The sequence below is a fragment of the Macaca fascicularis genome, chromosome 5 (genome assembly GCF_037993035.2).
Source record: "Macaca fascicularis isolate 582-1 chromosome 5, T2T-MFA8v1.1".
Taxonomy (NCBI): Eukaryota; Metazoa; Chordata; class Mammalia; order Primates; family Cercopithecidae; genus Macaca; species Macaca fascicularis.
The window spans coordinates 14,815,188-14,830,085 of NC_088379.1; the positions used below are offsets into that span (position 1 = coordinate 14,815,188).

At 37.3% G+C, this 14,898-nt stretch overlaps 1 long non-coding RNA gene across 16 annotated transcripts; it reads right to left on the reverse strand.

Moving 5' to 3' along the window:
• Positions 1-7: 7 nt before the first annotated feature.
• Positions 8-14,894, reverse strand: LOC107129707 (uncharacterized). 16 transcript variants are annotated; one of them, XR_012434703.1, is made up of 7 exons: positions 14,587-14,894; positions 13,083-13,223; positions 11,692-11,736; positions 6,785-6,891; positions 6,029-6,190; positions 5,674-5,742; positions 8-1,124 (listed from the first exon to the last, which is right to left on the reverse strand). It is a non-coding gene; the product is annotated as an uncharacterized lncRNA (long non-coding RNA). The 16 variants fall into 16 exon arrangements; XR_010586758.2 differs by having other exon boundaries at positions 6,785-6,972; XR_012434704.1 differs by lacking the exon at positions 6,785-6,891.
• Positions 14,895-14,898: the final 4 nt, after the last annotated feature.

Below are 14,898 nucleotides of genomic sequence, written 5' to 3' on the forward strand. Positions count from 1 at the left end.
AGGCAAATGAAGTGCTAGATGTGTTAATTAGCTTGATGTAATCATTCCACATTGTAGACATATATCAAAACATCACATTGTATCTTATAAATGTATACAATTATAAATTATCAATCAAAATAATCATAATTTAAAAATTACTAAATGTTGCATAGTTTCTAGTTTAATGTTAACATTATAAACCATATTTGTACCCATTACAAATTGCAGCTATTAAATAATCTTGAAAATCGCATCCCACCTTTAATGATTTGAAACATGGGACAGTGCAAAGGGCACCTGAATACATGTCGTAGTACTTAGGTTCTTGGCTCTTTCACTAAACAGTCACATGATCATGGGCAACCTCTTTAACCTTGATGGCAGTCCATGAGAAAACATGTACAAGTACCTAGTCCAATGCTTGGCATATGATATAGGCACTCAACATCTGTTAAAATTGAAGTTTAACTCATATTAAATAATTTCTATTTTTTAGGAGTTACATACTAAGTTGTAGTATCCTCTTATTTGACATGTAGATCTGGAAATATTCATTTCATCCAAATGAGACTAAGCAAAATGATGTATTATCTGAAAACACTGAATCAAATGGAATAGTATAGTGCTTTTTTTTTTAACCCGCAGATCACAGGCAAATTATAGATTGAAACCACGATATCTTTTTAATAGAAAAATGCCACAGCAATTTAATCAAAGTCTAAGCAAGGACTTTGCCTGCTGCCACAAATACCATGACAAACTGTGGCATTATGAGAAGCAATTAATGAAGAGGATATGATAAATAAAACATGAGTTGGCCAGAATATTTTTACTGATGTCTTCTCATTTGATTTCCTGGTATAAGATGGTCAATTTATCACACCTATAATCCCAGCACTTTGGGAGGCCAAGGTGGGCAGATCGCCTGAGGTCGAGAGTTCGAGACTAGCCTGACCAACATGGAGAAACCCCATCTCTACTAAAAATACAAAATTAGCCAGGCGTGGTGGCGGGCGCCTGTAATCCCAGCTACTCGGGAGGTTGTAGCAGGAGAATCACTTGAACTCGGGAGCTGGAGGTTGCGGTAAGTCGAGATCATGCCATTGCACTCCAGCGTGGGCAACAAGAGCAAAACTCCATCGCTAAAAAACAAACAAACAAAAACAGATAGTCAATTTAACTATCAACTTAATTGAAAAGCCAATGATTGTAACAATTAAAATTTTGGTTAATAAAATTCAATTATTTGTGACTTCATGTGTGAAGGATTTCATCTGCTACTAACAGAAGTATAAAGACCAAAAAAAAGTATCAGTTGTAAATGGTCAGTTCATTTGTCAAAACACATTATCTAGTATGGTATTTTCGAATTTATAACTTGTAACATTTTAATCCAACTACAAATTACACTTGAACCACATTTTTAAAAATAAAGATAATCAAGAATGATGAAGTAAAAACCACTCAAGTTCAACTGCTGGATCTGGGATGTAAAATAAGTGACAAAACAGAGAAAGGTGTTGAGTTTTTAAACAGCAAATTTTGACTTTATTCAAATCACATTTTTAAATTTTTTTTGTACTTGGTTTTTGTATTGTTCTTTTGTTTATTTCAAACAACAGTCAACATCATACAAATCACATTCTAAAAAGAAGAAAGAAAGTATAAAAGATTATAATGAAGTTAATTTAATATGTGCATTTATCAAATGTGTCAATGGTATTCTTGAAATAAAGGCATAAAATCTTCAAAATTAAAAAAGCTATTTGGACACAAGAAGCTGAACTTATTGACAAAGGAAAAAAATACATTCAAGTTCCCAGACTAATTTCTTAGTTATTGCACTATTGTTAGTGATAAAGCCTTATTATCATCATTAAAGCATATTGTGAGACAGAAAACAACTCATGTATTTTCTTCTAATATGTCTGGATATGATATGTACAACTTTAAACCTCAGCTAATTAATTAAAAACTATCCAGAGTGACAACACAGTAGCTTATTTACTTTTTACCACTGCAGAACATTTGGAAGCAATATTTACTATAAGTCTGTACAGACTTCATAATCCACCTCGTTGAAAATAAGCTGCATAACACTTGTAGAGAAATGTAGGAAGATCCGTTAGTACAGGATACACCATGTTGTTTAAATATAACCTCAGACACAACTGAATTAGATATACAGTTAAGTATTTGTTACTTAACAACAGGATACATTTTGAGAAATGTGTCATTAGGCGATTGTCACTGCCCAAACATCTGAGCATACTTACACAAACCCAGATGGTATAGCCTACTACATACTTTGGCTATAAATATAGCCTCTTGCTCCTGGGCTACAAACCAGTACAGCATGTCACTTTACTGTAGGCAATTGTAACACGATGGTGAAGTATTTCTGTATCTAAATGTATTCAAAACTAGGAAAGGTACAGTACAAATACAGTATTACTTCATGAGACCACCATCATATATGCAGTGTTTTGTTAACAGAATGTCATTATATATCAGACAACAGAAATGTATTTTCAGGAATAGAATATCTATTGCTAGATAATATAAATTTTTTTAAATGTTGTGCTACTGCATTCCAGCCTGGGCTACAGAGACCTTATCTCAAGAAAAAAAAAAAAAAAAGCTTTATGATTAAAAAATTTCAAACATAAAAGTAGAAAGAATGGTAATAAATACTCTCCTTTTACCCAATACCTGGCATCAATGATCATCAGCCCACAGAAAATGCAACAAAACTCTGGCATCCAAAGACAGTCTGCTGATTTTACATTATGAAAAGTTATTTTTATTAAATACTCAATACTCCTTGGTCAGTACTTATTTTGTTATTGAAAAGCAATTACTATTTGGCAAACATTTTCAAAGACAATACCTAATAATACCACATATTTTACTGATATTTTCAGCATTTTTTATGAACTATGTTTATAATTACAGGGATTTCAACATTCCAACTTATCCAAGGGTTCCAAAAGACATTATTGTTAAAGGCAGTAATCACCCTAGGTACTACATGCTCCCAAAATTTTGCAACATATAGAAAAGGACATTATAATAGAAATTTTGAAATAAAATAAAATCAGAGCTACTGTATTGTTATATCTCACTTCCTGACTCAAGCTTATACAAGCTTTATGGAGGTATACTTGAAATGAATTGCACATGCGTATCAACAGTTCATTCCTTTTCATTGCTGAGTAGTATTCTCATGTGTTCCATTGTATTCCAGTTTATTCACTTGATAGGCACTTCGGTTGTTTCTAAATTTTGGTCATTACAAATAGAGCTACAATGGACATTTGTCTTTGCATGAACAAATATTTCATTTTCTCTTGGGTAAATACCTACAGGTAGAATGGCTAGATCATATATATGATAGATGCATGTTTTAACTTTACAAGAAACTGTCAAAGTATTTTCCAGTGGTTGCTACGTTTTGCATTCTTCATCCTTGTCAATATTCTTTGCTCTAGAATCTGCTTTGTCTAATAATACAGACATTCCAGCTTTAATTGGTGTTACCACGGTATCTTTTTTCAACCTTTTAACCTATTTGGGTCTTTACGTTTAAACTGTGTGCCTTATAAGAGGCATAAAATTGGATCTTGTTTTATCCAATGCAACAACCTCTAGCTTTTAACTGGGATGCATATATAGCCAGTGGCTCTCAACTGAAGGCAGTTGTATGTCCCCTGCCCCTTTTCCCCCTCCCCCCACAAAAGAAACAGTGGGCAACATCAGGAGTTATTTTTGGTTTTCTTTTATAACCCTTGAAAAAAGGAGGAAAAAAAAAAAAACTTTCTTAGCCTGCAGGCAGTCAAATACCAGCTTGCAGACCATGGGTTGCTGGTCCCTAGTGTATTTCTACCTGCCTTACTTAACTTCCTTTAACATTTCTTGTACTACACATCTACTGATGAATCCTTTCAGCTCTTGTCTGAAAAAGTATGCTGCTTTTTTATTTCAAAGATATTTTCTCTGGGCATAGGCTTTTTTTTTTTTTTTTTTTTGAGACCAAGTCTCCCTCTGTCACCCAGGCTGGAATGCAGTGGCGTGATCTCAGCTCACTATAACCTCTGCCTTCTGGGTTCAAGTGATTCTCCTGCCTCAGCCTCCTGAGTAGCTGGGATTACAGGTGCCCACCACCACACCCAGCTACTTTTTGCATTTTTAGTAGAGATGGGGCTTCTCCATGTTGGCCAGGCTGGTCTCAAACTCCTGACCTCAAGTGATTTGCCAGCCTCAGCCTTCCAAAGTGCTGGGATTACAGGCGTGAGTCACCGCACCTGGCCTGGGCACATAATTTTAGGTTGACAGGGTTTTTCTCTGTTCTGTACTTGAAATATGTTGCTCTACTGGCTTCTCAAATTGTTCCCTTTAAGAAATCTAACTTCTCACCTTTGTAACTATTTCCAAGTCACTTGAAAACAGTACCTTTTTGCCGCTAGTCCATTTAAGATTTTATCTTTATCATTGGTATTAAACAATTTGATTATGGTGTACTCTGGTTTGGGTTTTTGTGTAAGAGACAGGGTCTCTCCACGTTGCCCAGGCTAGTCTCAAACACCCAGCCTCAAAGCAATCCTCCTGCCTCAGCCTCTCAAAGTGTTGGAATTACAAGCATGAGCCACCACGCCTGGGTAGTATGGGTTTTTTATGCTTCTTGTGCTTGGAGTTCATATCTTCTTGAATCTATGGGTTTATGGTTTCTATCAAACTTTTAAGCTATCATTTCTTCAAATGCTTTGTATGCTCCCTTCCCCTACTCCCATTACACACTAGGGTGCTTAAACTTGTGTACAGCTCACTGATAGACTATTTTTTTGGTGTGACTTTGATTTGTTTCTATTGCTATGTCTTCTTCAAACTCATGAATCTTTTCTTCCACAATGTGCAATCTGCCATTAATCCCACACAATATGTTTTACATTTCACACATTGCAGTTTTCATCTCTAGAAGTTGGATTGGCATCTATCTTCCAGGCCCCTACCTAACTTTTTGAAAATATGGAATACTGTCTGAATTCTAACATGTCACTTTTTGTCTCATTATGGGTCCTATTTTACTGCTTATTTGCATCCTTGCTAGTTTGGAGATGACACTGTGGATTTTACCTTTCTAGGTGCTGGATGTTTTTGTATCCCTATAAATCTTGAGGTTTGTTCTAGAATTCAGTTAAGCTCCTTAGAAATAGTTTGATGCTTTCAGGTCTTGCTTTAAACGCTTGTTAGGCAGAACAGGGACAGTGTTCAGGCTAGGGCTGTTTCCCACAACTGAGGCAAGACCCATTGTATGTACTCTACCCAATGCTCCATGAATGAGGCTTTCCAGTCTGTCTTGTGGAAACAGCCAATATTCCCAGCTGTCTCTGAACACAACACAATTATAGTCATGTGTTGCTTAATGACAGAGATATGTTCTGAGGAATGCACCTTTAGGTAATTTCATCATTATGTAACCATGATAGAGTACTTACACAAACCTGGATGGCACAGCCTACTACACACCTAGGCTATATGGCACTGCCTATAGCTTCTAGGCTACAAACCTGTACAGCATTCAGTTACCATACTGAATTTGTCACACATGGTATTTTTGTATCTAAACATACAAAAGGTATAGTAAAAATACAGTATGAAAGATAAAATGGTATACCCGTAAAGGACACTTACCATGAATGGAGCTTGCAGGACTAGAAGTTGTTCCGGGTAAGTCAGTGAGTGGTGAGTGAATATGAAGGCCTAGGACATTATTATAACACTACTGTAGACTTTATAAACACTGCACACTTAGGCTTAAACACATTAAATTTATTTTTAAAATGTTTTTCTTCAATAGTAAATTTTTATTTTATAAACTTAAAAAAATTTTTTTTAATTAACTTTTTGACTCTCTTGTAATAACATTTAGCTTAAAATACATGTTGTACAGCTGTATAAAAATATTTTTTATATCCTTATTTTATAAACTGTATTTAAAACTTTATTTTTACGAGACACAAATACATACACATTAGCCTAGACTTACACAGGGTCACAATCAACAATATCACTGTCTTCCACTTCCAGATTTTGTCCCATGGGAAGGTCTTCAAGGGCAGTAACATGCACAAAGCTGTCATCTATGACAACAATGCCTTCATCTGTAATACTTTGAAGGATCTGCCTGAAGTTGTTTTACGGTAAACTTCTGAAAAAATATGTAAGTAGAAAAAGTATACTCTAAAATAACAATAGGGCAGGTGCAATGGCTCACACCTGTAACCCCAGCACTTTGGGAGGCCAAGGTAGCCAGATCACTTGAGCCCACAAGTTTGAAACCAGCCTGGACAACATGGCAAAATCCCGTCTCTACAAAAAATACAAAATATTAGCCGGGCATGGTGGCACTTGCCTGTAGTCCCAGCTACTTGGGAGGCTGAGGTGGGGGATCACCAGAGCCCAGAAGGTTGAGGCTGCAGTGAGCCAAGATTGCACTACTGTACTGCACCCTGGGCAACAGAGTGAGACCTCATCTAAAAAAAAAAAAAAAAAAAAAAAAAAAAGATAAGAATATTATCAGCAAGACAGTAGACCAGCATCACCACAGACACATAAGACATCATGATTGAGATCTATGACATCACTAGGTAGGTGGTAGGAATTTTCCAGCCCCATTATAATCTTATGCAGTCCATCATTGAACAAAATGTCTTTATGTGATCCAAGACTGTACTGTAATATTTTTGGATGATCCTTTCCTTGGCCTCAGGTCATTTCCTCACATGCAGTGGTCAATACTTACCTGAAGAATCAGGAGCGATTCATTCCAGACCACGAGAATTCTCTTTCTATGCAGCTTTCTCCCTTCTAGCAAACTCTGGCTGCATTGGTCTCACCAGGCTCTGGGCTCTATCAACAGAGGGATTCCACCAGGCTGATATGTTCCTCTCTCCTTGTACTATGGCTTAGAAATTCTCCCAAGGCACTAAACTGAGGCAAACATAGGACTCACTTTGTTTTCTGTTGATCAAGCTTCACTGTCCTTCATTGCCTGATATCCAATATCTTAGAAAACATTGTTTTATATATTTTGTCCATTTTTTATTGTTTCTGGCCTGACTCAAACTTTTAACCATTACATGCCCGAACAAAAATTAATGCATTCAAGAAAAAAACTGGATAGATTTGTTTTCCACCACTCTGAATCAAAAACTGATTTATACTTGGTGCCTGAAGAATAGGAAATATTATAGCTTACTTCTTTGTAAATATTAAAGAATGATTATGAAACATCAAATGTATATATTTTTTTAAAACTTTCTAGCCCTATGTCATAATGATGTATTATTCTTTTGGAGGAAACAGGATTGTTCATTGCTAAGTAGAATGAATGTAGTAACAAAGAAACAGAGTTAACACTGCACCAGGTATGTGAGAACTGCACTTGAGATCCCAAACTGAAATAAACTTATGAATACATAGCACACTCATCACATTAAATAAAATGTTCCCCAATTTTTATTATATTGTTATTTATCTGGGATTATTTCTCCATTTTACATTTAAAAATTAGTGAAATTATATGTAATCATAACTTTTTTCCTTACAAAATAAAGTTATTCATGAAACTTTCACTTTAATCTTTTTTTTTTTTTTTTTTTTTGAGATGGAGTCTCGCTCTGTAGCCCAGGCTGGAGTGCAGTGGCCGGATCTCAGCTCACTGCAAGCTCCGCCTCCCGGGTTCACGCCATTCTCCGGCCTCAGCCTCCCGAGTAGCTGGGACTACAGGCGCCCGCCACCTCGCCCGGCTAGTTTTTTGTATTTCTTAGTAGAGACGGGGTTTCACCGTGTTAGCCAGGATGGTCTCGATCTCCTGACCTCGTGATCCGCCCGTCTTGGCCTCCCAAAGTGCTGGGATTACAGGCTTGAGCCACCGCGCCCGGCCCATTTTAATCTTAAAACCTTTTCTCCTTATCAACTCATTTCTTTCATCTTAGAAGATTATCAATGTTATATTTTTTTTGTTTTTTTGAGACAGAGTCTCGCTCTGTTGCCCAGGCTGGAGTGCAGTGGTGTGATGTTGGCTCACTGCAAGCTCTACCTCCCACGTTCACACTATTCTCCTGCCTTAGCCTCTGGAGTAGCTGGGACTACAGGCACGTGCCGCTACGCTCAGCTAATTTTTTGTATTTTTAGTAGAGACGGGGTTTCACCATGTTAGCCAGGATGGTCTCGATCTCCTGACCTCATGATCGGTCACCTTGGCCTCCCAAAGTGCTGGGATTACAGGCATGAGCCACTATGCCCGCCCAGTTATGGCTTTTAATGATAAATTAATTTGTCATATACCTACAATCATTGTTTGCATAAATTCCCATCAGTTCACTAGGAATCACAAGAAAAAAAAGCAGTGCGTCTGCCACTACAAAACACTTTATGCATCAAACAGATTAAGCAACCATAAGGTATTTCTGTGATGTGTAACCAGGCTTGTAGAAGACTTTTCCACATCATTGATTTTTTTATGTTAAGTCACATAACTTATAGAGGAAAGCTACCTCCCTCTAGTTTTCACTTCCTATATTTTGTTCCATAATTCATTTTCTTCAAATTAAGATTAATTTACACTTAACATTTATAAGACAAGTAGAAATTAACACGGGAAGCAAAGCATACTACTATATAAAAATGAGGTGAATAAGTACCACAAATAAAAATTATTTAGAACTAAATGACCAACTACTATTATAGTCTATAAAGATTTTCTTGCATTGTTCCTATCCTGGATTTACCAGGCTTCAGGCTTAGATCCTATCTAACCTCTCTAACTATTGCTTTCAAACTTAAGTTTCAGCTACCACACAGGCAGTGCAAAAACAGAACCACTCAAGGAGATGAACCTTCACTATGTCTTAACTTCTCAGTCACAAAACTCCTATTCTGTTTTTTGTTTGTTTGTTTGTTTCTTTTTGAGGCGGAGTTTTGCTGTTGCTGCCCAAGCTGGAGTGCAATGGCGCCATCTCGGCTCACTGCAACCTCTGCCTCCCAGGTTTGAGCAATTCTCCTGCCTCAGGCTACCAAGTAGCTGGGATTACCGGCGCCCGCCACCACGCCCCGATAATTTTTTGTATTTTTAGTAGAAATGGGGTTTCACCATGTTAACCAAGCTAGTCTCAAACTTCTGACCTCAGATGATCCGCCTGCCTCAGCCTCCCAAAGTGCTGGGATTACAGGCGTGAGCCACCACACCCGGCCAAAACTCCTGTTCTAGTTGAATAGGCAGAAATGCTATTCTGACTACATCAAACAGAATTCTTTCTGATCCACAGATATCAAAGGTTTATGAGACAAAATTTTAAAAGGGGCAAAAGGTGAAAAAGAGCCCTACTTTTACTATTAAATTAGCTGTCTGACCTTTGGCAAATACTTAGTTTCTCCATCTAAAACCAGAAAGGAGGTTAGAGGAGATATGACTATAGCAGAACACGGCTTATGGAAATTATGCATTATTGCTCTATAATCCTTAATCCATATATATTAGGACACTGTTTCGAAAATATTATTGAAGCCTTTAACCTCCTGGTATGATGCAATAGGATGTTTATAAACTACCACATAAGTAGTATTTTTGCCCTTGCGCCCAAGTAGTCAAACCTGAACCTAATCAAGCATCTAAATTTTACTATTAGTTTACAGAAAATAAACATGAGAGAATAGGTTGAATGATTGTATGAGGATGGAAACAGCCAGATCCTGAATATGGGAAATTCAATCAGACAAATGACCTAACCTCTACAACAAATAAATGTCAACACAAAAAAGGGGGACTCTGTTATATATTAAGAGAGACAAAGATATATCAATAAAATGAAATATGTGGACATAGTTTAGCTTCTAATTCAAAGAAACAAGTTTAAAAACATTTTTTGGCAATAATTATAAAAATCCTAACACTCAATATTAGATATTAGATAAAAATGTTACAGCGTCATACATTTCCTTCAAAATAGTTCTGGCTGACAGAAGGGTAGAGTGCGTGTATATGTGAATGAGTATTACGGTAGGGGCAAGGGGGGGACTTGATAATGGTTGGAGCTAGGTGTTGGGTTGTTGGGTTCATTATACAATTCTTTACCTTTGTGTATATTAAAGTATGATTTTCAATTCTATTAAGTACACATTACCTAATATATCACTAGTCCATGTTAAGGAAATGAAATTCTCGAAGCTAAGAACAAAATCTTAAGAAAACAAAAAGACAAAAAAAGTAGTCACTAACAGCCCAATATAATTATCTAACAAATGATATGTTCTATATTTATTAACAAAATAAACCATGGAAAGCATACATGCAATACAACTCCATTTATATTAAGGTCAAAAAGAGGCTTATTTCGGATATACCGCTAGACAGCCTTAAAACTGTAATAAACTCTGAAGACAAGCAAGGTAATAGATAACATGAAATTCAAGATGATGGTTTCCCCTGGGAAGGAGGGGAAATATATTCACAAAGGAACACAAGAGGCTTAAAAGATACCTTTATGTTTCTTAATTTGGATGCTGGGTATATATGTTCATCTTATTACTCTTCTGTGGTATAATAAAAAAATATATTTATTCTTTGTCCTTGGTTCCTGGAAGAAAGCTCCTAAAACCCTTACAATTTCCTGATAGGAGGTGTCTTTTATACTTCATAATGTATCCCTTTCAGTTATACCTGAGTTTATGTTAATGAGATGACTCATAAGGGTTGGGAGATAGAGAGGGACCCTAGGTATCTTCAGGATGGAGGTTGGTTACCAGAAAAACCAACTAGGTATTTATAGGACTGAAACTTTTAGCCCATCTCACGATCTCTGACAAGGAGAGAAGAACTGGAAACTGAGTTCAAATAAGTGACTAGTGATTAATGATTAATGAATCATGTCTGATCAATGAAACCCCATAAAAAAACTTTGAAACCATCTGGCTTAAGGGGCTTCCAAACACATTAATGTGCTGGGAGGGTGGCACACACAAAGAGGACATGAAAGTTTTGCATCCTCTGTCCCCCATACCTTCCCCGATGTGTCTCTTCCATTTGGCTGTTCTCGAGTTGTATCCTTTACACAAAAACTGTAGTAGTAAAATAGCACTTTCCTAAGTTCTGTGAGTCATTCTAGCAAATTATCAAACCTGGGGGGTAGGTCATGGGAATGCCCAAATATGGGGTCAGCCTGGAAGAAGTCCAAGTAGGTTGGGAATACCTGAGACTTGTGGCCGGGCATGTGAAATGGAGGCAGTCTTGTGGGACTGAGCACTTAACCTGTGGCATCTGTGCTAACTTCAGGCAATTAGTATCAAAATTGAATTGCATTGCAGGACATCCAGCTGGTGTCAGGGAATTGCTATTGGAATGATGTATCATTAAATGGGTAGGTGGGTGTGTTTCATACATACTTTCTTTTCTCATAAATGACATATTTAATAGGAATAATTCAACTACTGTGAATTTAAAAATCAAACAAAAAACTATGGAGTTGCACATACTTTTTAACTTATGGGACAAGTCATTATTCATAGGTCTTAAGTCTCAAAAGAGGCAGGATTGCCTGGATTCTCTCATTTGCAATTTTATCTTTCAATCAAATAAGAATGGCTTCATTAATTTTTTACACAAAACATTATCAATCTGGGCATTTTCTGGCTTATTTCCCAATAACTTACTCAGAATTTGGCACATCAAAAACTTCATTGCTGTTTACCACAGTACTGAAACAAAAACAAACGAAAACTTATTCCCAAGTGGCATTATAACAACTGCTTGATTTTCCCCAAGTTCAGAATGAAGACTTTAATAACTCAAAAGGGGCTACAATTCATGCAAACTAAGAAAAGCTACAGTGCTACTTTCATGCATAGGTATACTAAATACGCATTTATATAGTCTCAAAATAGTCCTTGTCTGAAATATTTGCTAAATAACAAGAATGCAACAACTTTTTGACCAAAAAAAATGATCTTTTGCATTCCTTCCTAGGTAGGGCATTAATTTATTTACCTAAAATTGGTTTCTTATAATTTTATTTTAAATGTAAGCTACTATTACCTAACAAATCAGCTTTTAATTATAATCTTATTTTAGCCTACAGAAAAATATGTATAAGGTCCTTTTGTTTGAAATGTCACTGTCTTCATTTTTCTCTTTATCTTCCTTCTGTTTGGTGAAATGACATAACAAACTGCTGCAAATTCTGTTTCTCACTCTGCTGTTGGTTCGTATTTGCAGATCATCATAGCTTAATTGATACAATGAACAAATGCCTCTTAAAAAACTGTTTTACTGGCCAGCAGAAATAAAAAACAAACCCTTCACAAATTACACTGATAAAAGTCTCTGTCCCTAACACTATCATAACTCTCAAGAATCTTAACAATTTCACTCTCACCAGGCTGGAGTGCAGTGGCGTGATTTCGGCTCACTGCAACCTCTGCCTCCTGGGTTCAAGCGATTCTCCTGCCTCAGCCTCCTGAGTAGCTGGCACCACATCCAGCTAATTTTTGTATTTTTAGTAGAGACAGGGTTTCACCATGTTGGTCAGGATCTCCTGATCTCATGATCTGCCCGCTTCAGCCTCTCAAAGTGCTAGGATTACAGGCGTGAGCTACCGTGCCGGGCTAAAATCTCTTATCTCTACTCTTTAATAATTATTAATTATCCATCCAGTAGAAAAAACTGAGAAAAATAAACCTGGGTAATATTTTCCCAAGTCTCTTGTTTTCGAATTGCTTCTGTCATGGAGCTAGGTGGCACAGATTTTGATCACAAGAGATTTTGATTTTTCTAAACATCCTTGAATCTATCTGGAGAAATGTGCTACAGGTACAGTTCAGGAACAACAACAAAAAAAGAAAAAACCCAACACCCAATGGTCCCAATTCAACACTGCTTTTTAAAATTAAGCTATCACACAACGATTTGTTTTTGTTAAACATTTTATCATTCTAACTCATATTCCCAAACTTTTCAGGATTTCACTTATCTATCAAAAAATCCCAATTATATTCCTGTTCTTTCCAATCCCACACCCCCACCCCCCACAAAAAAAAAGCAATACCTCTCATGCTCTTCTCTGCCAATAGGAGTGTAGAACGGATCACTCCATGAAGGGCAATTGTAAATATCTATCATATTTGCAAACACATTTCCTCTTGGATCCAGCAACTCTTTAATTCTTTTCAGAATCTGACAGTTACCCCTGCAAATGTAGAAATGACATGTATTCACTGAACAATTGTTTCTAATATCTAAAGACTGGAAACAACGTCAAGTGTCCACCTATGTGTGATTTACTGTATAAACTGGAGTATATCTACAAAATGGAGTATGTGACAGAAAAAATAAGTTTAATTGAATACTGATAAGGAGGAATATCCAGAATATACAGTAAAACGGGGGGGGGGAACATGAACAGTGCAGAAAATATTGAAGGACAGACCCAGTGAAATGAGACTGTATATTCTCATCTGCTTGTATCTCTGCATGAAGACCGGAAGGATAAATAAGAAACTAATTTAAAATGATTACCCGTTGAAGACTATTAGAAATGGTACTGTACAGAGACTAGGAAGTGTTTCTCGCTGCATTTCTTTTCATGTAGTTTGAGCCATGTAAAATAAATATTTGCTAATCTTTTGATTAAAAGCTTTAAAAATCCAGTCGGAGAGGCTGGGTGTGGTGGCTCACCCCTGTAATCCCAGCACTTTGGGAGGCCCAGGCGGATGGATCACCTGAGGTCAGGAGTTCAAGACCAGCCTGGCCAACATGGTGAAACCTCGTCTCTACTAAAAATACGAAAATCAGCCGGGCGTGGTGGCGGGCACCTGTAATTCCAGCCACTCGGGAGGCTGAGGCAGGAGCATCGCTGGAACTGGGAGGCGGAGGTTGCAGTGAGCCGAGGTTGGGCCACTACACTCCAGCCTGGGCGAGAGTGAGACTCCGTCTCAAAAAAAAAAAAAAAAAAAATCCAGTGGGAGAATCAACATTTTTTAAAAATTTGACTGTGTAATCCTACAAGAAGTAAGTAGCTTGAGGAAGAGAAATGCTGATAAAGTCGCATTAAGTTTCAGAGTTGAAATTCAAGCTTCGGTATCTAACATTTGTTTCCCTGTTTCTTTAAGGTAGAATTACAAAAAAAACCATATATATGACATATATATGTCAAACCAAAAAATAAAGTATATATTATAAATATATAATATATATATTCTCCTTTATATATTTTTTGTCTCATATATATATATACACACACATATATATATAAACTCCAGAAAAATACTTGGTTTGTGACAAAGATGCACTTATTTGCACGAACCTATCTTGTTAATGACCAAGAAATGTGCTCTGTTACAATCATTAGAGGACAGAAATATACATACATATTTAAATCTATGTAATGAAATGCAGGTTTATGTTAAAAAACCAATGACCTGCTAACTGAAAGAGTCGCACACTAATACTATGATTATTAAACACAATGCTATTCTCTAAAGAAGTAAATAGGTGAAATGATATCAGAGTTCAAAATTCTCTAACTCTTCCACAAAGACTGTGAAAATCACCTTGGAGTGTATGAACCAGCGTCCTGGCCCCGCCAGCTCCGGGCTGGGGCGGGCGCGGGCCGGGAGCGCTTACCCCGCCGCAGGAGCGATTCAGCGCCACCACCAGCTTCGCCTGGTTGTGGTGCGGCTGCTGCGCCAGCCGAAAGGCCTCCTTAAACCGCAGCAGTCTCTTTACGCTCCCATGGCTCTGGAACTCTGTCCGGACAAGCCCTGTCGGCGTTCAGCTACAGCCAACCTGCCCACCAATCCAGAGGCAGAGCTCTCCGCGGCGTCTCCTCAGGCTTCTTGTCAGAGGGCCCCAGGCCCCTAAGG